The 26,024-nt window shown below is 34.5% G+C and overlaps 1 pseudogene across 3 annotated transcripts; it reads right to left on the bottom strand.

Moving 5' to 3' along the window:
• Positions 1 to 1,625: 1,625 nt before the first annotated feature.
• LOC104604408 (pentatricopeptide repeat-containing protein At2g03880, mitochondrial pseudogene) lies at positions 1,626 to 8,318 on the bottom strand (annotated as a pseudogene). 3 transcript variants are annotated; one of them, XR_016077121.1, is made up of 4 exons: positions 4,759 to 8,318; positions 2,787 to 2,878; positions 1,944 to 2,080; positions 1,626 to 1,692 (listed from the first exon to the last, which is right to left on the bottom strand). The product of XR_016077121.1 is annotated as a pentatricopeptide repeat-containing protein At2g03880, mitochondrial pseudogene, transcript variant X2 (transcript). The 3 variants fall into 3 exon arrangements; XR_016077120.1 differs by having other exon boundaries at positions 2,791 to 2,878; XR_016077122.1 differs by lacking the exon at positions 2,787 to 2,878.
• Between the last annotated feature and the right edge of the window lie 17,706 nt (positions 8,319 to 26,024).

Genomic DNA, 26,024 nt, shown 5'->3' with positions numbered 1-26,024 from the left:
GATTTGAGGTGGTATCCGGTTTTAAAGTCAACCTGGGCAAAAGTTTGGTTATCCCAGTTGGGCAGGCAGAGGATGTGGAGGATTTGGCTGGTGTGTTGGCTTGCCAGGTGGAATCAGGTGTGCTCTCCTGTTGAGAAAGGTTGCTTGAGGGTGAGGAAAACTAAGGTGTTCAATAATGCTTTATGCAGGAAAATGGATCTGGAGATTTGGAACAGAAAGAAATTCCTGGTGGAGGAATCTGATTGCTTCAAAACATGGAGTTGATAGAGGTGGCCGGTTCCCTTCTGATTCCTTACCTTCTTGGGGCTGCTCCATCTGGAAGGGGATCATGAAGATTCTTCCTTCTTTCTCTGGGGGTTTGGGCTTCAAAGTGGGCAGAGGAGAAAGGCTTAGTTTTTGGAAAGACCCTTGGTGCGCTGATGATAACCAGTGTGATGATAACCAGGAAGCCATGGTAGCTGACAGTTTTGAGATTGTGGGAAATAATATTACCCAAGGTTCAAAATTTCGATACGTATCGTATCGGGGGCTTCCCAATACGCCCCTCCAGGGGGTGTTTCAGGATTTCAACCGGTTCAGGGGGTTGATGGACCTTAAACTGGATTTAGAAAAAAAAAAAAAAAAAATCTATCAATACTGCATGATATGCTCTATTGGCGGCGTATCAATATTTTGAACCTGGGGACCACAGTTTAGAACTTAGGAGGAATTTCCATGACTAGAAGTTGGATAAGATGCTGGAATTGCTTCAGCTTCTTAATGATCAGGTGTTTGAAAGTTCTTGATTCCCTTTGTAAATTGGGCAGCTCAATAGCTAAAACACTTGTAATCTTATTTCAGATTAATAAATGAAATTTATTTGCTGATAAAAAAAAAGGACCAGGCTGTGAATGTTAACCAAGAGGAATAACTGGAGGTGGAAATGGAGTGGGGATGGCATATTCTCTGTTAAATCTCTGGCAAATAGGTTAAGTGGTAGCAGTGGTCACTCTTCAGATTTGGAGCCCCATCAGCCCCTCTAAATCTAACTTCTTGGGTTGGGTGTTGGTGCTGGATAAATGTTTGACTAAAGACAAACTAGCCAGAAGAGCCATGCAACTTCCAGACCTGAACTGTGGTCTATGTGGGCAGTCTCTGGAATCAGTTGATCACCTGTATTCATTGCACAATCTCATCCAAAATCTGGGAGTATTTCCTCAAAGTGGTGGGTTTATGTTGGGTTATGCCTTGTTCAGTTAAAGATATAATTTGGTGTGGAGTAATAACCTGTTTTCCTCCTAGGTAGACTGTTTTTTTCTACCAGGAGCCTGTTGTACTATGGTTTTCTTCTATCAATAAAATCTTTACTTTGCCTTTCAAAAAATACTATGTTTTTTTTTTCTTATGTATTTGGATTTTTGAGAAAATTTCTATTAAAACTCTTCTGAAGCACTGGAGTTCATGCATAAATCAGATGGCTAAACTTAGCCAACCACACAAGGGTGTCAGACTGCACTGATAGATTCTGAGGTCCTAGACCCAGGAGATATTCTGTAACTTAGGTTCACCATTATTTGATACTTAAATACAATTTTACCTTATTTGTCAAAAGACTCAAAATAAAAAGTAGCACTAGTGGTTCTTACCTTGGCAGCATAGTTTCCATTCGACAAAGCATCATTGCTTGAGTTGATGGATGCATGGTATATAATCCTGCAGAATGCAGTTACAAGAGCTGAAATACTACTGATCGTAAAACATATATTTCTGCAGACTCATTGAAAAATTCCTATATTCTCATGTAATACAGAATTCACATCTATGCAAAGAATTTGTTTGAAAAGTATACATGCCAAATGATCTGGACTTGCTAATCATGAGCCCTTTTTCAAAAAAAAATAATAATAATAATCACGCTAATTGAAAAATAATAATAATAATCACGCTAATTGAATAATACTAACCATTCTCACAATTTGCACTTTGAAGGTAAGAAAGAAATTGCATGCTGGAGGAATGGCAATAAGGACCAGGATAAAACGCTTCTAGCATTCTCATCTCTGTTGCTTTTGAACATCCTCTTTACTCTTCCCAGCCACCACTAGACAATCAGGATTCAAAACAAACCGAGGGAATTAGACAAAATCAAGGAGCAATAGGAATTCTACCAAAAAAAAAGACTTATTATATATAATATCATATATACATTTGACTAGATAACTATAAGTTCTTCTGAATGGCTACAGTATAACACATGGCTCCAAGTTTTACTTTATCTTTCGTTGATATATGGTACTCTTTTTATTTAATCTTTTCTCCCTATATGCTCTTCAATCTAAGTGTTATTTGACAATACTTTTTTCTTTTCTTCAGACAGGAAGGTTTATCAATGGCATAGTTGAAAACCCAATTACCAACTAAACCACCTACTCAATTTCCTATGAATCCTTCAACTATTTTCTCAAAGAATTGTCTGTCACCTTTCTTTCACTTTCTTATTTTTCTTCTATTAATTTAAGGATTGTAATTTTGGGAAGTATAATTATTCATGCAGTATTTCACATCATCAACCGGCATATTATGGATTTATTTCTAATGGTGAATGACCCCAAGAAACTTCTCAAAATAATGGTACCAAGTTGATACTTGTATGCTCCTGGAGACAATACAATATCAATTTAAATCCAGAATACAATATAAACCACGAATAGTAAGCCAAACCAAAAACACAGTCTAGTAAATACTGGCAGTAGCTAAAGAGAATCTTACAGTATATTAAGAAAGTAGAGTATAGCAGCACAACATACTCACTTGACTAGTTTGAAGCAGTTTTTCCCTACACTGCTCTGTTTCCCTTTCCTTATCTCTAGATTTCTATGTTCTCCCCATCTCTCATAATCTACAAGTTGAGAACAAGATACTGAGAGAAAATTTGGAATTCAAATGATAACTAGGTATTACAAGGAAATAAGTACTACAAAAGATTGGCAAGCAGTGGAGTAAACCATTAGCCATTGAGAACAAAATTGCAGTGGCAGTTGAGCAATATTCCCTGATTAGAATTATTCCACTAACACCAGCTTGAGATGGAAGGACTTTTTTTTTTTTTTTGAGATTCAGGGACTTGTTGGTATGATGATTGAAATATGGACTCAAGGTGTTATCTGGCAACCAAGTTGCTAAAAAATTTTAAAAAAAAAAAAAGCATTTTCTTTCTTCCTCCAATGCCTAAGCAGAAATTCCAGGAAAACCATGCTTCAGCAAGTTTCTGTAACTTCAATAGGAAGACATGATTTACTAAAATAGTTTTGCATGGTCATCTTGGTATTTGTTTCTAGTTTTTTCCCCATGCCTCAGTTAGAGTTAGATTCTTTCTTTACTGATTGTACATTTAGCATTCTTTTTTTCCTTTTTTGATCAGCAAAGAAAATCATTTATTGATTTAAATCTGAAATTAAGATACAATACTTTCTATAGCAAAGTAGTTTACAATACTGCCCAAAATTAGGATGGTCTATTAGCTCCCTGCTTGGCTAACACATCCACCAACCCATTAGCTTCCCTTTTAACCCAATCGAAAAGTAGAGTTAAAACTTAAATCTCTTTGCAAGTTTGCCGATCTGTCTAAAAGTTAATCTTAGCTTCCAAGGTACTGACTCAATTTGCTTTGCCCATGTTATAATCAGAAGCGAGTCTCCTTCAATTTCCAGCTCTCTTGCCCCTAACTGTTTTGCAAGCTTCAGTCCTTGCCATAGAGCCTCTGATTCAGCTTGAATCGAGTCTACAAACCCGATTGGTCCTGAGAACAAGGCCAGCACTACTCAGTTATGGTCTCGAAAGACTCCCCCTACTCCTGCTCTTCCTGGGTTTCCAAAGGAATTCCCATCGAAGTTTAGTTTCAGTTTATTTTGGCCCTGGTTGTTTCCTTCAGCATTCATTTCTCTACAATAGAGCCAGACCAGGCTATTTTCTGCTCCTCTTTCTTAACCGCTTGTACAGTTCGCATTGTACAACTGATTGTACATGGTTCGTCCTACAAGTTTTGTAGAGCACTAGTGCCCACTCTTGTACCCCACTTGGAAAAGGCTAGAAATAGGATATCACAGAGGGATATTCCACCAGATGCTCTGTGTATACACTTCTTGCTTGCAAAATAAGGGTTTTGCCCTGAAAGGGAAATTCACCTACCACCATATAAGGGGTTGTATTCACTCATTCCAAGTTATTGTAGGTGTCCCAGCTTGTAATCCAGGTTATAGCAAGTTAAGGGGATATTAATAGGCAAGTCAAACAATCACCTGTTCTTCCTTTTCTTCTTCTCCACCAAGTCCCTTCTTCCCCCACACCCCACTCCCAGTACTTCTTGCTTCTTTTGGTGTTCATGGAAAATAAACAAAAAAAATAAGGTAAAGCATGTACAGTCACACAGACGCATGCATAAACATGAAATTTTACTTGTTTTCTTTTTCAATGCAACAGAGAATTTTTACATTTTCCTTTAAGCATGCACATCATCCAAGTCCACCATGTCAAGACTGACATTGTCGTTGCCATAAAAATTTTGAACTTAGAAAGAAAATATAAGAAGCAAAAGAAGTAGGTACTGAAATAGTGAAATTGTCGCATACATTCTACACACAAACATGTACATAGATATCCTTTCCTTCTCTATGGTGAGGTATGTATTATATGTATTGGCAGATAAATATGAGAAATGGTGGAAGAATGAGTCATTGTTTGCATGTGTGTGTGTGTGTGTGTGAGAGAGAGAGAGAGTACCTGTTTCAGGATGAAGATAACCGTTGTTAGAGAGTGACAGTCAACTGTTATAGGTAGGGCTGCAACTTGGGTAGGCTTGGGTTGAGATGCTGTGTAATTTTTCATTTCAGGTACCCAACTTGCACCCCTAGTTATAGGTGGCATTTGTGTTACATTAAGACCTCAGCAGTGGAATCACCAATAATCCTGACAAGAGCAAGAACCATTTTGGAAATGGTGGAAGCGACTGCTATCGCGAATAACAACTCCTCTATTTGTGATGCCTGATATGAGCTTGATAAAATTATGACAATCTCCACAAATTCGGATGCTCTTGAAAATGCGGATAGGCTCGCCAGGTCTCTTAGTTACAAGGGCAAAAGCCAGGGCCAACCTTTCACTATGATAAAGGAGGTTTTCCTTTTTCTCCGTCTCAGGAACATTCTGAAGTACATTTTCTGTGTTTGGAATATATCCTGCTAAAGTCAATTCCTGATATAGTTCCTCCAACTTTAGACAGATCTCTTTGAACTTTAGATGTGAACCATCTTTAGATAGAAACACATGAACTTGACCATCGACCTCTACCCAGCTACACCCAGGTTGCTTTTTTACACCTTGACTGGACATCAATGCCCTAACCTTAGCAACATCATCCCACCTTCCCTTGGCAGCATAAATGTTTGATAACAATATATAAGTAGAATCCTCTTTGGGTTCAAGCTCAAAAAGTTTCTCTGCTGCTCTTTCTGCAAATTTTACATTTCCATGCATTCTACAAGCCCCAAGAACTGTTTGCCATATCAAGATATCATGGGAAAGAGCCATTTCCTGAATAAAATTTTGAATCTTGTCAAAATTTCCTGCTCGTCCAAGGATATCCACCATGCAAGCATGATGCTCAATTGTTGGAGTAATCCTGTAAACTCCGTTTAAAGAGTCAAAATACTGTTTGCCTTCCTCTATTAAACCAACATGGCTACATGCAGAGAGAACACCTATAAATGTAACTTTATCAGGGCTGAAACCTTCATCTAGCATGCAATGAAAGGCCTTGAGAGCCTTTTCTCCATATCCATGTTGTGCATATCCACAAATGATTGTGTTCCAGGAAACTATGTCTCGTGAAACCAAGTCTCCAAACAAAGCTTCTGCATCTTCTATAGAACCACATTTACCATACATATCAATCAGTGCACTAGAAACAAACATATCATCTAAGTGGCCAGCCCTAATGGCCCAGGAATGAAGCTGCTGCCCATTTACTAGAGCTGCTATGCTGGAACAACCTTTCAAACAGCTGGCAAGAGTAAATTCGTTTGGGCACACACCTTCTCTTTGCATCTGGCAGAAGAACTTGATAGCTTTCTCCCCTTCATCAGTCTGTGCATACCCAGAAATGATAGTTGTCCAAGATAAAAGATCTCTCTTCTTCATCCTATGAAAGACTAGACATGCATTCTCCAAGGACTGACATTTAGCATACATGTGGACAAGAGCTGTTCCCACAACACTATCATCACCAAGGCTAGTCTTAGTAATATGGGTGTGGACTTGCTGTCCAAAATCTACATTGGATAGGTTGGAGCAATACCTTAGAATGCTAACAAAAGTGCACATATTTGGCTTGAAACCTTCCATGAACATCTGCTTAAATATTCTAGGCCCTTGGTTGCAAAACTCTCCATCTTGGATTCCAGATAAAACAGCATTCCATGAAATTGGATCTCTGTTTTTCATGACCTTAAACACTTTGAAGCCATCTTGAATATACCCATTTCTCATATACATTGTGATTAAAGCATTTCCAATTGGATTATCTGATACATATCCTAATTTCCAAACACAAGCATGGATGCTGTCACCATATCGTGTATTACCAATATTAATGGCAGCACTAATGAGACTAGCGAGTGTATATTGATTTGGCCTCAGGCCTGTTTGCATCATCTCAGCAAACAGCTCTACTGCTTCAGAGTAAAACCCCTGCTGATTGAGATGATCAATCATTTCACTCCATGCCACTACATCAGGATCCCGAATACTAATAAAGACCTTGTAAGCATCGTTTACCAGTCCACACTTGAAGTACATATTAACTAGACTACTATTCAGACAGTAAACGACTTCGGAGCCAATTTTAATTGCTAGAGAATGAACTGCTTGGCCATCCTTTGCATTTCCTGAGTTCCCACAAGCCTTAAGGACATTGGATAAAGTAAAACTGCTGAGTCTCACTTCAGACTCTGTCATTCTATGAAACAGTTTCAGGACCTCTTTCTCACCGCCCATCTGTGCATGTCCATTAAGAAACACATTCCATGCTACATCATTCTTCTCGGGCATGGAGAAGAACACCCTTTCTGCAAGTTCCATCTCTCCACACTTTGCATAAAGGTCAGAAAGAGCAGACCCAACAAATAAGTCTGAAAAGGTTCCAACTTTAATAACTTCTCCATGCACCTGCCTTCCGGAATCCAATGCCAACAAAATTGAACAAGCTTTCAAAACTGAACAGAAGGTAAAACCATTTGGCCAAATGCCTTCTTGCCGCATCTTTGAGAACAAACGAATAGCCTCACTGCCGTCCCCTTCTGCAACAAATCCCGAAATCAGTGTAGTCCAAGAAACAACGTCTCGCTCGGGCATTCTCTCGAGCACCGAACGGCCACATCGAAGGCCCCCACATTTCACGTACATATTTACCAATGAATTCAACAAATGGGAATCAGGGTACAAACAATTCTTGACTACTTGCCCATGAACCACTTTTCCATCATTCAAAGAACAACTTGAAGCGCAAGCGTTCAGCAGCTTGGAGTACCTCTTTAACGTCGCCTTACAATCCGAATTTGCAACTCCTCCCATACCCAGCCTGTACAGCATCCTCCCCTGTTCGATTGGCAAGTCTGTTTCAACTATTTTAGGAACTTTAGATGTCATCTTACCATGTCGAGTAGGAGCCCGTAATCCTCTGGGTCCGTTTTGAGTCTCTTCATCAAGCTGAAGATGCAGAGATAGTACCGAGCAAGTGGGAGTTGGAAGAGTTCGAACTCCAATACCCTCACAAGATACATAGCTAGTTGGGTCTGTATCAGCTATCCCGACAGCACAAGATACCGAACAAGGTCGAATGGAATCAAACAGTGGTGTTATTATTCTGGGAGGTCCTTTCAGGAACCGAAAAGAATGATTTGATACCGGAGGAAAGGATAAGGAGAGCCCACGAAAACTCGGTGGCGGGCTACGCATTGATCAGAATAAAGATGTCAAGTTTCATGGGAGCCAATCAATCTTCTCTTCTGAAACTAGTCGATGGACAAGGCAACAACAGGCATGCGGGATCCGGGAGGCACAAAACCACGACGAAAGAGTAGAACGCGCCTGGTGCTCCCAGCAAGTAAAAACTCTGCACAGACTCTGAACCATGGGAATCCAGCCGCACATTCAGAACTTCTTCCCATGAATTTCACGTACATGTACATGAGATATTCTAAATGTACGGCTGATGCTATGTACACAGGCTTTTACTTGCAGGAGATCCGGGCTCGAGTTTTACAGCGTATCGTGTTAACAAAGGTAATAGGTGCTCGTAGTTTGGATTTTGGAAGGAGTACAAATATAAATTGGGAAGAGTGCAAATAAATGCCAATGTGTACAGAAATATAAGGTTTATAAACATTGTATATATTACATAAGGTCTTGGATATTTGCACCCTTCCCAACTGGACTCAGTGAGTGAAATCATGAATAACTTATTATTTGCTTGCTTTATATTAACACGAGACATAATTTAAAAAAAAATGTTATTTGAATTAATGTAAAAAACTACTTCCATAAATCAATTAATTATGTTACATTTGCCATTTGAAAACATTTTTTGGGTAATGAAAAATATTGATAATTAAACAAAAGGACCATTGATACTTGATAGTTTATTAATTCTTCACCAAAAAAAATAAGGATAATTTATTACAATTGCCAAGTCTTTGGTAAATCCATTCATGATGACAAATTCATCATTTTAAGCAACTGTAAAAAAAAAAAAAAAAAAAAAAAAAAAAAACTTAGCTTAGTTTTCAAACTCAATTTAGTTGGAGAGATAATTTAAATAACATGTTTTTTTCTAAGATATAGAACAAGATTTTTTTTTTTTTTGCAAGAGTTATTAGTTATCGGTTTTTTAAATGATTTTAGTTAATTTAGACCTAATTAAGGATATGTATAGGGGTGTATAACCAATGATAGAACATATGTAGGAAATACATCAAAATTTATAGTTATGATGGATTTTCGAGAAGGTTCAACACTTGACTCTTATTTATTTGTATTGTTCATAGATGAGTTGACTATACATATTCAAAAAGAGGTTAACGATGTGATATCTCACACCGGGTAAATCCTTAACCCTTCCTCCTCTTACTAAGACTACAGAATGTTCTTGTGAATTATGGCTAGTGGTATTGCCTTTATTGATGAAACTAACAATGATATATAAATTGCAAAATTAAGTAAGTTTATGGACAACTACTTTGAAAATAAGAGGTTTAGTAGGACAAAAATAGAATACATGATATGTAAAACTTAATGATAATAGGAGTGCGAATGATGATACACTTAGGTTTAGAGATTAGGAGACAATGCAATGTGGCTTTATTTATTTATTTATTTATTTATTTTTGATACGTTGGTTAGATTGTAAATTCATAACAATGGAAAAATTAAGGAGGGGTGTTACCCATAGAATTAGGGCATGATGGACAAAATGGAAGGGTGCATTCTAAGTCTTGTGTGATAAGTGAATACCACCTATATTACAGTGAAAATTTTAACAATTGTTAGGTCAGCTATATTGTGCAAAGAAAAATGTTGGGCAATTTCCAAAATAATGTGTTCTAAAACTGTATATGCTAAGATGGATGAGTAGAAAAATTACAAAAGATATAGTAAAAAAATGAAGTTATTCAAAGGTACTTAAAAAGTAGTTCCCATAGGTGATAAAATAAGAAATAGGCTAAGACGGTTTAGTCATGTACATAGAATACTGGCAACATCACCTGTAAATAGAAAGTTGAAGGGGCTAGAAGGGATAGGGGTAGGCAAAAGAGGACCTGGGCTAAACTAGTTAAGAATGACTTTAAGTACCCATGATTTAACGATAGATATGGCATTAAATAGAATAAGATAACAAAACATGATTCATGTAGTCGACCCATATAGTTGGGATAAGGCTTGGATGATGATGATGACAACGATTAAACTCGTGGGGTCTTTATATTTTATTGTTCTATAATCTACATTTAGGAGGAATCCAATCACAAAAAGAAAGAAAAAAGAGGTGTAAACAGTTTGTACTTAGTACTGAATTAATGCAATATACTCTAGTTCTACTACTCAATTTGTTAAAGCACTAGCATTATTATAAAGAGGATGCTTGATTATATCACTGATTACATGTTGGAAAATTCATAGTAGGAATTAAATTGTTATGTATTTCATCAAATCTCTCTTACCCAGCAGGTGAACCCATTCAATGCATTATTGCATGGGGTTGAGTAGAAATTTGGCAAGTGATTTTGAATATATATGTATAAAGGTTTTTGATGTTTTATGATGTTTAAGTAATAATGAGATTAAGTAAAATAAATGATGGTGATGTTGTTCAAGCTGAGGTGGACGAGAAGCAAATGAATTTGTTGTTGAAAGGGACTAATTGAGCTGGTTTGATGACTTGTGCACACAAAAGTCAGAGGTGGTTCCCCGTGTAACTGTGTAAGAGCACTCCAACATTCAAGATAGTGAAGGTAAGGTGGTGACTAACTAGGCTGAACTAGTCATACCCATAAGTTTGGGTGAGCAAGACGAGTCAGAAATTGAGAGTACTTCCAAACTTGAACTACTTGCTAAAGCCCAACTAAATCCACCTAAGCCCATCCCAATCTACGTACGTTTGGTTTAGCTATAATGGGTTTTGGATTATCGAACTTGGGCTTTGGGCTTGTTATATATTTGGATCAGATATCCATGTTATAGGGTTGGGTTAAGTTGACCCAATCCGTTCAAATTATATAATTTTGGATAAATTATAAAGACCCCCTTGTACTATGGGGTCAGTGACAAAGACCCCCTATACTTTAATTTGTAACAAAGACTCCCCAAAACTTTTACTTTGTGACAAATACCTATTAGCCGTTAAGTCAGATGACAGAAGGTGTTAAATTATCAAAATACCTCACTAAACTTTTTCTATTTTCTTTTTTGCCCTTTTTTCTTAAAACCTAATTACCCAAAACACCTTTGATCATCACCGGAAAAGGAAAAAAAATCTAACTTTAAGACTTGATAATCCATGATGTATCTTCAATCTCTCCATATTCTCTAGCACCGTAGCACAGGAAGCAATACTTTCTCTCTCTTTCTCTGGTATTGTTCTTTTTGTATAAGAAGAATCCATCTCCAAATTCTCATTTTCGTCATTTGGGTGCTTGTCTGTAATGAGAGATAGCTCCTTGTTTCAGCAAATACACCATAAAAGTGAACGACTCTTCTTGCAGAGGTATTTCAACGCAGGGTTGTCGTCCTCTAGTATCATTGATCCCTTCGACCCAATCACTTGTATCAACAATAAGTTCAAATTGGGTATTCTGTCAGCTGCCCAATTCTCTCTAGTATCACAAATAGAACATTTTTCAGGCAACCCACTGCATTCGACCAAAGAGCAATTCTGCCACAGTGAGATGTCTCACGACATTTTGATCAGATGTAGCGAAGAAGAGGGGTTGAAGCATCTGGTGCTATCAATTTGTATCGATAAGAAGAAGGTCATTCGAGTGAAGAAGTTGCAATGGAATTTCAGGGGAAACCATGCCATTTTTGTTGTAATGGAATGTCAGCGAAGAAGGTTCCTCTTCTTGCAACTTGGAAAAATTCATCCAAGATATAAACTCAATGTGCATGCGTGTTTCTTGGGCATAATTTTGAGTTGTATTGACAAAGGAATTTACCAAATGTTTGTATTACTAGTTTAGATTATGCGTGTGGCTTCTGTGTTTTGGTTGATTTCTGGTCATTTGCATCTTTGAAATTTACTAGTTAGTGTTTTTCAGAACTATTGAAGGGCGGCAAGAGCATAACTGGAAGCCAACTCATGATAAGTTTAAGCCCAGAAGTCCAATATCGGTAGTACTGTAGTAGTGAATACTAACTTCTAAATTTTTTGTTGCAGAATTTCAAGGAGCGCATGATTATTTTTGATTTCGTCAAAGGCATCAGTGCAGAGTCACTTCTTGGATCCTACGGGATACATGTTGTCCTCTCTTTAGATTCTCAATACGTTTGTGAACCGGGTTCCTAATGGTTCTTTCTTTTCCCGTTTACGTTTTACGGCTTTAGTGTGGTGATGGGTATCCATGGCGGCAGTTTGGTCGGAGATATCTTTCTCACCATTCAAATAAATGACAAAAAGATAATTTGGAGATTTAAAAAAATAAAATAGTTAAATAAAAATATTTTTTGAAGATAACTGACGGAACACTAACGGAGGGGGTTTTTGTCTAATGGCTGAAGTTCAGGAGAGTCTTTGTAATTTACCCTATAGATGATTACGAGGGATTTAAAGAGATTTAAGACAATAGGAAGGGACGAATAAACCTAAGTTTAAGTCCTTATATAACATTTTACAAAAAAAAAAATGACAACAACTGGTTAGTAAGATGTCTTGCTAGTGGTAGTAGAGACTTGGGGTCTAATCCCGCCTGCACCAGGTTGGGGGATGGGCTACCCCGTTGTGTGCCCTTCAAAAGAAAAAAAAAAAAAATGACAATAGGAAGGGATATTTAATGGGGGAAGGAAGAGATTGCAAACCACTGAAATAAGTTGCAATTGGCCCATTAATGCCCAACAATACAAGCTTATAAGAAAACACTTATTTGTAATAATCTAGTAGACAACCTTATTGGGTTGTTTCTAGTTATTGAATCTTGCGCAAAATTTTACAAGAGATTATTTAGCTATCTTCCGGCCTTCTCCTCCTTCCATGGAGTGATAGGAATTCAACTCCAAGTTTATGGCAAGAGGAAGAATCAAAGTGGTCATTATAATAAAACTCTTTACACTTTTACCCATATTAAAGGAGTGTCAAGAGTTCTATTCCCCATAAACTATACTTCTTTATATTTAACTAGTTGGGACCCGTGCGATGCATGGGCTTTGTTAAGAGAAAGTTAAATAATAGGAATATATAGGAGTATATAATTGTTTTATATTTTAATTTATTTTTTAATAATACCATCATAATTATTAAATTTAATTTTAATTTTTAAGTTTAAATCTTTTGAACAATGGTGGGTTTTCACTAATGATCAATCAGTTTCGGGTGACAAACTCTCAACCTAACCATGTTGATTTGATTGGTGAAACAACCTACAACCGAACTTAACCAATCCTTAAACACTCATAATTTCAGCTGAATTAATAGTCTAATCTCTAATAAATAACAATAGTTTAATCTCCAATAATTATTGAAATTTTATAGCAAAAATACACAATTCTTAAACATAAATTTATAAAGAAAATACAATAGATATCTATTAAAAATACAATAAATACTAAAAATATGTTAAATTAGTAAATAAATAGTGTAATCTCAAATTATAGTTTAATCTATAATAAATATTAATCAATAAATTATAAAAATAAATTTATAACCAAAATATAATAAATACAATAAATTAAATAATACTTGTTTAATCTCCAATAATTATTGACAATTTACTGTTAAATAACAAAACAAAAAATAGATTTATAAATAATTATTGAAAACATGTTTATAAAAAATGCAATAAATAATTAATGAAAATAAAATAAATATTAAATTTAGCATGTATATAAATATATTATGTTAAATTTTTATTTTTTAATGTTAAATTTTTATTATTTGAATAACATTTAAATTGAATAATTCATAAAATTATAATTTATATTACTACTACATAATTTCATGATGAATTTTGTAAAAATATAGAATTATTAATAATTTGAATATAATTAAATCTATTATAATTAATTTTTGTGTTTTGAATAAATATTTTAAAGTTAGTATATAATTTCATTATAATATTTAAATAATTCTGAATTTTTTAATTGAAACTTTCTTTAGATAGATGCAGATAAAAAGTGGGGGAAAGGATAAATAGGAATTAAAGATAGTTTAGGAGGGAATCTCTCTAGGGGTGCTCACGGTTTGGTTAACCGAACCATGGGACATTTTTTAGAAACGAACCTGTACTACCAGTTTTCGAAAAACCAGTAACCAAAACCGAACTGAAGCCAGTCAATTAACCGATTGACTAGTTCGGTTAATCGTGGGTTCGGTTTGTCTATTTTCGGTTTTTTTATTTTTACAATATATATTATAAATATATATAAAATTACATTTTTAAATAATATATAATATATAATATATTATAAATATATATTTATATATAATGCATATTTATTAATTTATAATATATAAAAATATATAATATACATAAATATATATAAAATATATAGAAATATATGTATACCGATCAATTCGGTTAATCGTCGGTTTTCTATATTGGTTAACCAAAACTGAATAGGTACCTTTGTTTTTTTCAAAACATTGAACTGAAACCGAATCGACTGATTCGGTTAACCGATTTTTTAGTTTTTTTTGCTCACCCCTAAATCTTTCTACTAAATTAGAGATCATTCAGGAGATAAATAAGAATTAGAGACAATTTAGAAGAAAGTGGTGCCACTTAGCTAAACATTAGAAAAGCAAATCCCTAATTCTTTATGGTTGTTAGAAATAGTTAAGCCTATGCTATTTCCTTATTGGTTTAATGGGTTATTATGTGAAATTAAAAAAATAAAAATTCAAAAAAGTAGGAATTAGGAAGGGGGTTTGGAGCAAGGAGATGCATAGTAACATGGACTGTCTTGCTATATAGATAGATAGAAAGATAGATTTCCGAATGAATTTGGGAGCTTTTTTAAAACGGAAAAGTACGGACAGGACCAATGCAGATTTCTGATTTCCACTGCAGAGCTATAAACATTCAAAATGGCAACAACCCACACTTTATGCACCGATGTGAATTGGCATCAATTCCGAACTGGCACCTGCCCCAACGGTACTCTGTGCCTATAAATTCTGACCCTGGGCTGAACCGTCTTTCTCCCTTTTTAAAACAAAACACAGGAATTAATGGTATACAAACAACTTCAAATAGGATCCCAACAGAGATTATAGTTTATTTTTTAATAAATTATGAATTCATGATAGATTTCATTAGAGAGAATCAACATTAGAAGCTTCTTTTTTTATTGTGATTTGTATACCTATAATTTAAAAGTAAGGAGAGGAGTAGAAGTTCGTATGAGTAGTGAGGTTAGTAGATTGGCCTCCCTATTTCCTCTATGTAATATAAATAGATATAGAGAATGGGGGTAAGCAATAAAAAGAATGTACAGTGCAAATATACACAAAATAATACAAAATATAAGGTTTTGAACATGATTTTTAAAATCGACCTGGAGACTGAACTTGTTAGGAGTCCGGTTACCGGGTCGAATGGTTGGCCCATTCTGACAAAAACAAAAAAAAATGAAAACCAGTCAAAACCGTTCGAACGGTTCGAACAATTAACTGCCCGGGTCAGCGGTTTGCTAACCAAAATCAACGGTTTTTATGAAAAATCCGGTTTTGGAGAAAATTGGAACCGGTCACCTAACTGGTTTCCAGTTTTTCCGATCCAGTCCGGTTTTGAAAAACATGGTTTTGAACTCTACATTTCTGTATTTGTACTCAGTTTGGAAGGTTGTAGAGCGTAGAACCTTGTATTTTGTATGTATTTGTATTGTATATATATTGCATTCTTTCCAAATTAGTACAAAATTACAAATTAATACAAATATGTACAATACAAATATCAAGATTAATAATACTGTATACAAGATGTTGCATTGAACAGATGACAGATCTGTATATGCACTCTTCCCAAATTGAGTTCAATGATTTTCTTTACAGTGTAAATCTGAACTGGATATATAAATTTTGCACCGAATCAGGGGGCCCAATTTAGGACTTCTCCACCCCTGAACCGATCAGGCCCCGATACATCCACTAGCATATTAAACAAGTCCCGAAACGATATATATCAACTAATACGTATCGATACTTTAAACTTTAAATACCGGTTGTATAAATGGTTACCAGATCAACAGCGGTTGGAAAACATTGCAAACAGTCTCAATTGTAGAGAGTAGATATGGAGAGCTGTCGGTGGGTGTTAGTTTTAAAAGATGGACTATCGTATCTACGTAGTCCACGACTTTAGGGGTAAGAAGTAATTGTGTGGCGGTGCCAGAATCTAGATGATGAAGTATCACCAACGGATCCTCTTCTTGTTGGGGTCAAATTTATTTAAACATATGATTGGTTTAGGGTTTTGATTGTTTAACCCGAATCGGGCTTAGGTTCGATTGGCCTATTATCGAGTCATGAACTCATGATACCCCTGTAGGGATTCTTAAATTTTTATAACTTCTAATTCCATAGCCGCTTAAATTTTTTTTCATGCATTTTTCTATAATTTTTTCTTCATTTACAATGGAGAAATTAACATCTTATAACTCATACACCAAATTTCAATTTAAATTAATAAATTTTAAGCTTTTAAAATGTACCAGAAAAATACAATCGAAAGGCTGCAGAGTCAGGTCAGGTTGCTATTGGATTGAGCCCAAATGGTTGGGGCGGGTTCTGAAACCACCTGTTACTCGATCGGGTTGGGTTAGGTTTGACCGTTTGAGGAAAACCTCTATCGAACTCGAACACGACCAATTGGCAAATCAGCACTTCATTTCCATCCAATTCCACTGGAGAGCGGAGAGTGAAGATACTCTATGAATACGTAATGTAGAATGTGGCAAAAAGGATGAAGCCGTTTAGCTCCTTCGGCCTCAAAGAGGAAAAGCACCACCTAAAAAAAGCCTTAATTTACTGATGGAATCTGAAATATTTAAAAGACGTTGACCAAATTGGAAATCTGAAACATTTGTTGTTCTTTCACACAATCTGATCTGTTGTATGGTGGTTGGGAAGCCCATTAAAGCTTTGTTTGATTCTTTCATTTTTTTTGGCAAATTTTTAAATTAGCCTTGACGTTTAGGAAATTGATTAACGCTATTTCCACTGTTATCTCTACTATGAAATAATTTAAGACAATTCTAAAACAATAGGGGTAGAATTAATTAATTTCTTAAACCTTAGAGATAATTTAAGAAATTTGCCTTTTTTATTTTTCAATAAATTCAGTGTTAAGAAAATTCTATCAATCTTCCCAATTGGGACTTGATGTATTAATGGACTGCCTTGCTCTGCTACGAACTCCAACAAAGCTCCGAGTTCTAACATGAACGGGATACAATCGAAAGGATCTGTTTCATGCCACGATCCAAAGTCTTGTTTTTGGGCCTGAGTTAGGCTCATGTTTCTGATTCTGTTTTGGCCCTGAAAATCATACTCATCCCATCGGACCCATCCAGAAATCATGAATAAATTTAACCCATTACCCAGCGCATCAGGAACCGACCTGGTTTCAAATATTGAAACACAGTGTTTTAGTAATCGGAACCCGATAAAATCGAATCTAAACCTGCCCCTTCACGTTGTCCCGATAAAACACACTGTTTCCTTGTTGGAAGGGACAACTGGACAAGTGTCACAATTGCTCTGTCCCAAGAATTTCTGCCGAAGCATCATGTGCAACAATTTTTTAATACGTGCGGTGGATTCTTAAATCCCTATACGAATTGTGCAGGTGAAGAATCCCGATTTCGCGTCCTCACACACACCTCACAGCATTTACAATCAGGCAATGGAAATATTTCTTTATGAATGAAAACATACACGTATAAGAGATGTTTAACTGTGCCATAGGTGTTAAGAGGATTCCAAGTAAAACCGTTAATGGGCCATATATAAATCCCTATACGAATTGTGCAGGTGAAGAATCCCGATTTCGCGTCCTCACACACACCTCACAGCATTTACAATCAGGCAATGGAAATATTTCTTTATGAATGAAAACATACACGTATAAGAGATGTTTAACTGTGCCATAGGTGTTAAGAGGATTCTAAGTAAAACCGTTAATGGGCCATATATAAATCCCTATACGAATTGTGCAGGTGAAGAATCCCGATTTCGCGTCCTCACACACACCTCACAGCATTTACAATCAGGCAATGGAAATATTTCTTTATGAATGAAAACATACACGTATAAGAGATGTTTAACTGTGCCATAGGTGTTAAGAGGATTCTAAGTAAAACCGTTAATGGGCCATATAGCTTGATGGCATGGCATGGCCTGGCCCGGCCTGACCTGTTCATGGTCAAGATTTTAGGCCCATAGGCTTGAATACGGGCCCAAAACATTAAGCCCAATTATATTTTGGTTGGGTTTGGATTATATATATATAGCAAGACGGTTCAACCCTGCTTCTCCTTGTTCCATTACTCCAACCCTGCATTCTTCTTGACTTTCTATCCTCTCCACCTTCTCACCACTCCTATTTTACCGTCTCAGCACCCTCTCTCTTCATTCCTCTCCCTTTTCATTAGGTTCTCCCCCCTCAACTCATGTCTCTCACTTTCTATCACAACCTAATCTCTCTCTTTAATTAGCTCAATATATGTTTATCCTCTCCTTCACTTCTATCTTTAATTCTCCTTTATTCTCTCAACTTTCCCATAAAAATAGGGCCATAATTTGTATTTCCAAATCAGACAATATTTATATCTATAGATGTAATTTCAAGCAAAGAGAGGGGAATTCGATGTTTTCTATATATTCATGGCATCTTCCATTATTGTTAAATATTTTTTTCCTTAAATAATCAATTAGTTACAAAAATTACCAAAAATTGTTGAAAAATATTCTACCAAAACTTATGGAATAATTATTTCAAAAAATATTTATTATTTAACAAATACCAAATAATTTAATAATCTACCAAAAATTAATAAAAAATCCATTATTTAATAATTTTTGGTTATTAATAAATATTCAAAATTTCAACATTTAGCATAACTTACATTAATCATTGTAATTTAATAAAATTTCACTAAATTTTACAATAATAATTTATTGATAAAAGATATTACTAATATGTGTAATTTACTAATTTCTATAAAATCAATAATTATAGTTAACAATTATCAAATAATTTAGGGAAACTATTTAACTAATAACCCATAATTATTTTTTAAATAAGTAATTAAAAAATTAAGAAATTAATCTATGAAAAAAAATTTCTCCAAAACTATTTAAATAATAATTCATTATTATTATTCAACTAAATAAGTATTAAAAATTTAGGAAAATTAAATTAGGAAATTAATATGCTCAAAAATTGTTTCATAATTATTTAAATAACAAACCATTATTATTATTTCAATAAATAATTTAGGAAAATTATTAAGTCTATCTACACTGATCTAAACCACTTGGTTGACTTCGATCATGCTTGGTTTTACATTAATTAACAACAAATGGTTTACTTTTAATTAAAAATAATGTAATTTACCATAATTGCATTAATTTACTATAATTATAATTACTTTGATTAATAATAAATAATTTAGGCTTAAAAGTAAATAATTTACATTAATTTATTGTTATTATAAATAATTAATTTACTATACATTACTACTAATCAATAGCAATTTTAATAATTTTTTTGAAATTATCATAAAACATTGTAATTTATTGTTATTTAATTTACTATTAGTTAATTAGTTATAGAAAATTATTAGAATTGTGGGGATGACAACTTTGCTTGTAAAACTAGGGCCCTACCCTGCCTTGCCCCGAACAAGGCAAGTTTTCTCAAATCTTAAATGAGGACGAGGCAGAGATAGGGTGAGGATAGGGAAAATATTTTTGCCCCAAATTAGGGATGGGTTTAGCATATAATTCCCCGAACCTAATGATAAATTAGTAAAATATTCATAGATTTAATATTGATTTTTAAAATATCTCTACGTTTTCCTCATATTCTTATAATCCTAGGATCCCATAATTTCATTTATAAAATACCCTTAAATTGTCATAATCCAATTCCTGAAATACCCCTAAATTCCCATAATCTTATTTGTAAAATATCCATAAATTAGATTTTTTTTTTGGTGGTTGCCTCAGGTGGAGAAATTTTGGGGATTCCCCATCCTCGAATAGGTGCCTCGCCCTAAACCTGCCCTGCCGCTAGGGTCGGGTAGGGATGGAGTAGAGTGTCTTGACTTACGGGGGCGAGCGACAAAAAGGGGTGCCCCATACCGTGCATCGTACAAGCCCCTACTAGTGTATATATATATATATATATATATATATATATATATATCTAGATAGATAGAGAGAGAGAGAGAATCTTTGTTTCTTTTTTTTTTTTCAATTCATTGTAAGATCTTTTAGTATCTTTTTGGGTTTCAAAGTGGTTTAATATGAATAAATTATACTTAGTATTGAAAAAAAAAAAAAAAACTTTTTGCCCAACTTTTTGGTCGAGCTTCAGAGCTTGGACCTGAACATGTTTTGTTAATATAGAAGTAAAGTCTGGCCTGAATCCAGCTTGACTCAGTCCATGACTGAGAAGATGAAATCCGAACTTAAAGGCCAGGCCTCTTCCAAATAACTTCTTCAAAGCAGTTGAACACTTGAACCAAACCTAAACCCTCCCAAACGGTTCCTAATTATTTTGGACGCTCATGTGACGACAACATTAGGAGGGTTTGAGGTGAGCCGCAAAGTTGCTGTCAACGAGGAAGGTGGTGATGATTATTCCATTGATTCCGAAATGGATTCTTTGGTTGTTACTCGTTAGGTTGATGATGGAGGACATGGCAACTTATGATGATGTGTTAAAGTGGAGAGAAAAGCTCCCGAAGGCCAGTAAATGATAGGAGTTCTAGTAAACTACAAGAGTAGTTGCTTAAGGTCGTTGGTTACTGTCAGCGAATAGATAATGAATATTGGCTTTGACAAAAACAAATATCTAAGATCCAAATCATCCAATGAAGTTGGTGTAGAAATCCAATGAATGAGTTAAAAATGAGTCAATGGATTAAGTTAAAAATGCAATATGTATAAATGTATGTTTACCGTCATTGTTATTATTATTATAATTAATGGCATCAGCAATTTACACTCCAAAAGACTCTTTCCACCTGGCAAAAGAAATAAAAAACAACCCGCCATTTTCTTGCACTTTCACAGGAAATATTAAAAAGAAAATTCTTGACTGTTGTTTCATTGTTAAAAAAGTCTAATACTGACCGTTGTATCGTGATTGAATTTGTATTAAAAAGATTTTATTTATCACTACCAATCATGGTTCAATGTATCAATATGCTCGATACTTAAAAATTCAATCTGACATGACTAACCTTGTAAGTGTATATATACTCTTTTCTTTAATTATTATTTCAATTAATGCCCTTCTTTTGATATGGAAAAAAAAATCAATGAGCATCTTACCACCATTAATGCACACTTGCGGCAAGGTGATGGTTGTAGAATGTAGCAGAGAATTGAGATACGTATTGAATATGACAATAAATTTAGATTCTAATACATATTTGTATTCAAAATGAGAGTAAAATGCAAAAGTTAGTGAGTGTAAGTAGATTTTAGTCCTATGATTTTTTTTACATCTAATTTATACTATTTTAAAAAATAGGAATAGTCTTAATAATATTTTTGGAATTTTTTAGGACAAAATTTATCCTTTTATATTTAAATTTATTGATAAAAAAGATGGCAAATAGGATAATTGGTTATTGATATTAAATGACTTAAAAATAAGTAATTTTAAGATATTCAATGCATTCAACTCCCTTTCATTAAATCCAACATTTAAGTTATTAACTTATATTCATCTGCTTACAAAAAAAAAAAAAAACTTGCATTCACCTTCATTGAATCATTTATTTAGGACATTTTTGTTTCTTCTCATCATTAAGGGTCCATTTGGTTCGTAGTCGGAATGGGAATTGGAATTTGAATCGGAATCGAAATCCTCTAGAATCAGAATTGAAATGGTCCATTCCCATAGTCTGTTTGGTTCAGATAGAAATGGGAATGGGAATTAAAATCAGCAAGAATGTGATTTCATTCCCAAGGGAGGGGCAGAGAATGGCAATTCCAGCAGGAATGGGAATGGGATTCCGATTCCGCCCAACCAAACAGTTGGGATCAGAATAGCCCATTCCAATTCTGATTCCAGACCCATTTTCCTACAAACCAAACGGACCCTAAATTCTATTAATTAAATTCATATATAATAAATTAATAATTTCAATAACACAAAAAATTATACTTTTAAAATATATCTTGAAAAAAAAGTGTTTTCATCTAGGTGGTGGTAGGAAATTAAATCATTTTGGGTCAAATGGGACAATCTATGTTGTCACAATTAAATAATAAAATTTAAAAATAGATAAAATACAAAAAATATAAAAATTAAAAAAAATGGGAAAATTTTTAACATTATATATTCGGCATATTAAATAAGAATATGTATGATAAATAAAAAATGATTTTATTAATGATTGAAATGGAATGAAAAATTTAAAACTAATTGGAAATAAAATTATTTTCCTATTTTCACTCATTAAATCTCATATTTAAGGTATATTCTCTCATTAAATCCTATATTTAAGATATATTTTTCTCATCAATAAATTCTACTAATTAAACCCATAACATTAATTTTAATAATATAAAAATAAATATTAAAAAAAAGAATTTAAAAACAAAATCATTTTCTTCCCTCTCGGTGGGTAAGCAATTTTACCATATGGGGTCAAATGGGTTAATACATAATATCATAATTAAATATATAATACAAATAAAAATAAAAAAGAATTGAACATATCTCTAATATTGTATATTCATTATACTAAACAAAAACAAGTATGAAATGTAAGAAGTATTCTTATTAATGTTGAAAATGTAATCCAAATTTAAAATCAACCTAGAAATGAAATGATGCCATGCATAGTCAAATAGAAAATTTTTTAAAAATAAAAAATACAAAGAATCACAAAAGTAAAAAAAATAAAGAAACGTTTGGGCATATAACTAATGTTATATATTTATAAAAAAATAAAATATTGGGTACATATCTATTATTATACATTCATTATATTGAACAAAAATAAGTATTATACATAAGAAATAATTTTATCAATGATGGAAATGTAGTACAAAATTTAATGTCAACATAGAAATCAAACTATTTTTCTTTTTGGGTGATGGGTTAGTAGTTTGGATCAAATGATAATCGATGATATAATAACTAAATAGTAAATCTTTAAAAAAATAAAAAAAGTACAAGTAATCAAAAGAATATATAAAAAGTTATATATTAATTATTGATGCATCACTTTTTGGTGATGTATCAACTTTTTTGTGCTAAGTACCTCGTCATTTGGTCTGATCCCAAGTGGTCGATGACTCAGAGGCCGAAGTGGAGCTGCCTAGTGTAGCGCAACCTAGTTGCTCCCTACAGGAGATGATCTGGCTATCTTTGTAGACGGTGGACCTGGTTGATTTGCAATAATTGAATCAAAGAACCCGGGGGGTGTTTACCCGGCGAGATCACTCCGATGGCTAATTAGCACTTAGTTGTGAGCTGAAAATGATATTAGAGAATGAGAGAGCTAGAGAGTAGAGATTACGCATACCCCTCCCTTCTCCTCGCCCCTAGGGGGGGAGTGAGGCCTTTATATACTGGAGTCCTTGTGGGTTTGGTGGAATAGTTCCTGGATTTCCGCTGTGACGGGATCTGTTTCCGTGTTAATTGGGGATAACGCCACCAACTGGTAAGGTTGCCCATTTTCACTTGAATCGGGGAGTGGGTGAGCTAATATAGCCGTTATAAGGTACGATCCCGTAAGACACGAGGTACGATGGTGAGATCCTTGGAAATACCACACGGTGATCGGTCTGACTAGGAAGCGAGCTGCCCGTAAGGTGTCAGGCTACATGGTGGCGAGCTGCCTGTGAAGTGTAGGGCTGCTTGGTGGCGAGCTGCCTGTGAGGTGGCGAGCAGCCTGGTGGTGAGCTGCCTGTGAGGTGCCGAGTTGCTTAGTGGTGAGCTACCTAGTGGCGATCTGCTTGTAAAGTGCCGGGCTACACCTAGTTGTCATGAGGTGCCATGTGTCATAATGTCATTGGAGGGCCAAATCCACCTTCATCAATTATGTAAAACAAAAATCAAGTATGATAAGTATAAATTATTTATATAATGTAGATGGAATATATTACATAAAACTAATCTGAAAGCAAAGATATTTTCTTATTTAGATGGTGGGTCAATGGTCTAACTTTTTAAAGAAACTCATGATGTCGTAATTGAATTATAAATATTTTAAAAAATATAGAACACAAAAAATGAAAAAGTGTAGAATTTTGTTAAAAACATTTGGAAACATTTCCAATGTTCTATATTCGTCATATTAAATAAGAATAATTGTTAAAATAAAAATTATTTTTATTTATGATAGAAATGGAATACAAAAAGTTAACAACAACAAGAACAACAAGAACAACAACAACAACAACAACAACAACAACAACAACAACAACAACAACAACAACAACAACAACAATAATAATAATAATAATAATAATAAGTGTTATTATAATAATAAGTTTAGTTTTAATCATATTGTTACTTTTGTTAATTTTCAATTTATATCTTAACTACGAAGTATCTAAAATTCAATTAATTAATATGAAGAAAAAATTTTCACGTACTTACTTCTAGTACAATTAAAAATCATTTGACAAGGTACAAATTAAATTATCATTACATAACTATACCAACTTTGCATTCTTATGAAGGAGACATATTTGCATATTTGTATTAAGCGTTTCGTATTTATACTCTGTTCAAACAGCTTTTGTATTATTATTTAAACACTAATCTTAAGCTAGCTAAATTCCCATTGTATAACATTTTGGTGAGTGGTGACGATGAAAACCAATACATGTTATACATTTGTGGTTCAACTGTAATATTGAAAAGACAACCGGTACCAGTGGTAACCAATTAATGATGATCATCATCATGTATGAATTATGTAAGTCCGCAAATAACCATTCAATAATATTTATAAAAATTCACGGGTAAATTTTTATTTTTTTTGAAAAGATAAAAATTAAATAACACAGAGAAATTACAAATATAGCATTCTAACCAACCAGGTAGATATCTCCACCAACTTCTATCAGCACCAAAAAACTTAGCCCTTTAAACCACCGATGGGCTGTTACAGTAATAGTTCGGCTTTATTAATCAAAGCTATTCTGATATCATGTCTTTTCCGGCAGTATAAAAAGAAAACAAATTTACGTATTTATAATCTTGGAAACATTTAAAACCATACTAGAGTCAAGGGTGTATGGGCAAATAGAAGGAAACCATTTTCATCATTAAAACGTGGTTTTATTTTTATTCCTTTATTAAATTATTTTTCATTGGTGCAAATGCAAGCTATAAATGGAAATGCATGCCTGCAGCTTGCTACCTCCTTCCATTTTTGTGGCAATTATGAATTATCCAATATCGGATTAGTTACCAAAAAAAGAAAAAGGAAAAAAGAAATTCTTTACGGATTCGCCACATCGGCCTGACTTCTAGATCCCCACATGTACGGAACGACGTGCTGTATCGCGGTTGGACCATTGGGCCAGTTAGAAGTCGAACCCCACACGATTCGGACTCTTAGGATACCGATAACAGCACAGACCACAGAGTATCTGGAACTAAAGGGACGGCGGGATGCGCGCCTGCTTGCTGGGCCCCAAACTTCTCTATCTACGGTCACATGCGGTCCATGGTAAACGCTAAAGACACGAATGACGGATTACCAACCGTTCGATTGTTATCAATCAACCCATCGGATTCCAATCGTGGATGTCAGTAAGCCTTTTAGCAGCTTACCTGTATTTTCAAGTGAGCATCAGCCGTGCATCATCAAATGGGACCCGCGACACAAAACAAGACAACCAGGATGACCCAACAACTACCTTGTTTAGTTAAAACTAAAAGGCTTAACCGTAAAAACCTAACTTAATCACACTGAGGTTATTTTGGTAAATTCGGTGGCATTTCATACCAATCCGTTTAGCTAACCGTGGTTAAGATAACCAGGGTCTCAGGTTATATCCTGTTAGTACGGGACCGGACGTT

This window comes from Nelumbo nucifera, chromosome 6 (genome assembly GCF_055504915.1).
Source record: "Nelumbo nucifera cultivar China Antique chromosome 6, China Antique-T2T, whole genome shotgun sequence".
Classification (NCBI taxonomy): domain Eukaryota; kingdom Viridiplantae; phylum Streptophyta; class Magnoliopsida; order Proteales; family Nelumbonaceae; genus Nelumbo; species Nelumbo nucifera.
The sequence above is the reverse complement of the archived record's forward strand: the minus strand, read 5'-3'. Positions and strand labels throughout refer to the sequence as shown.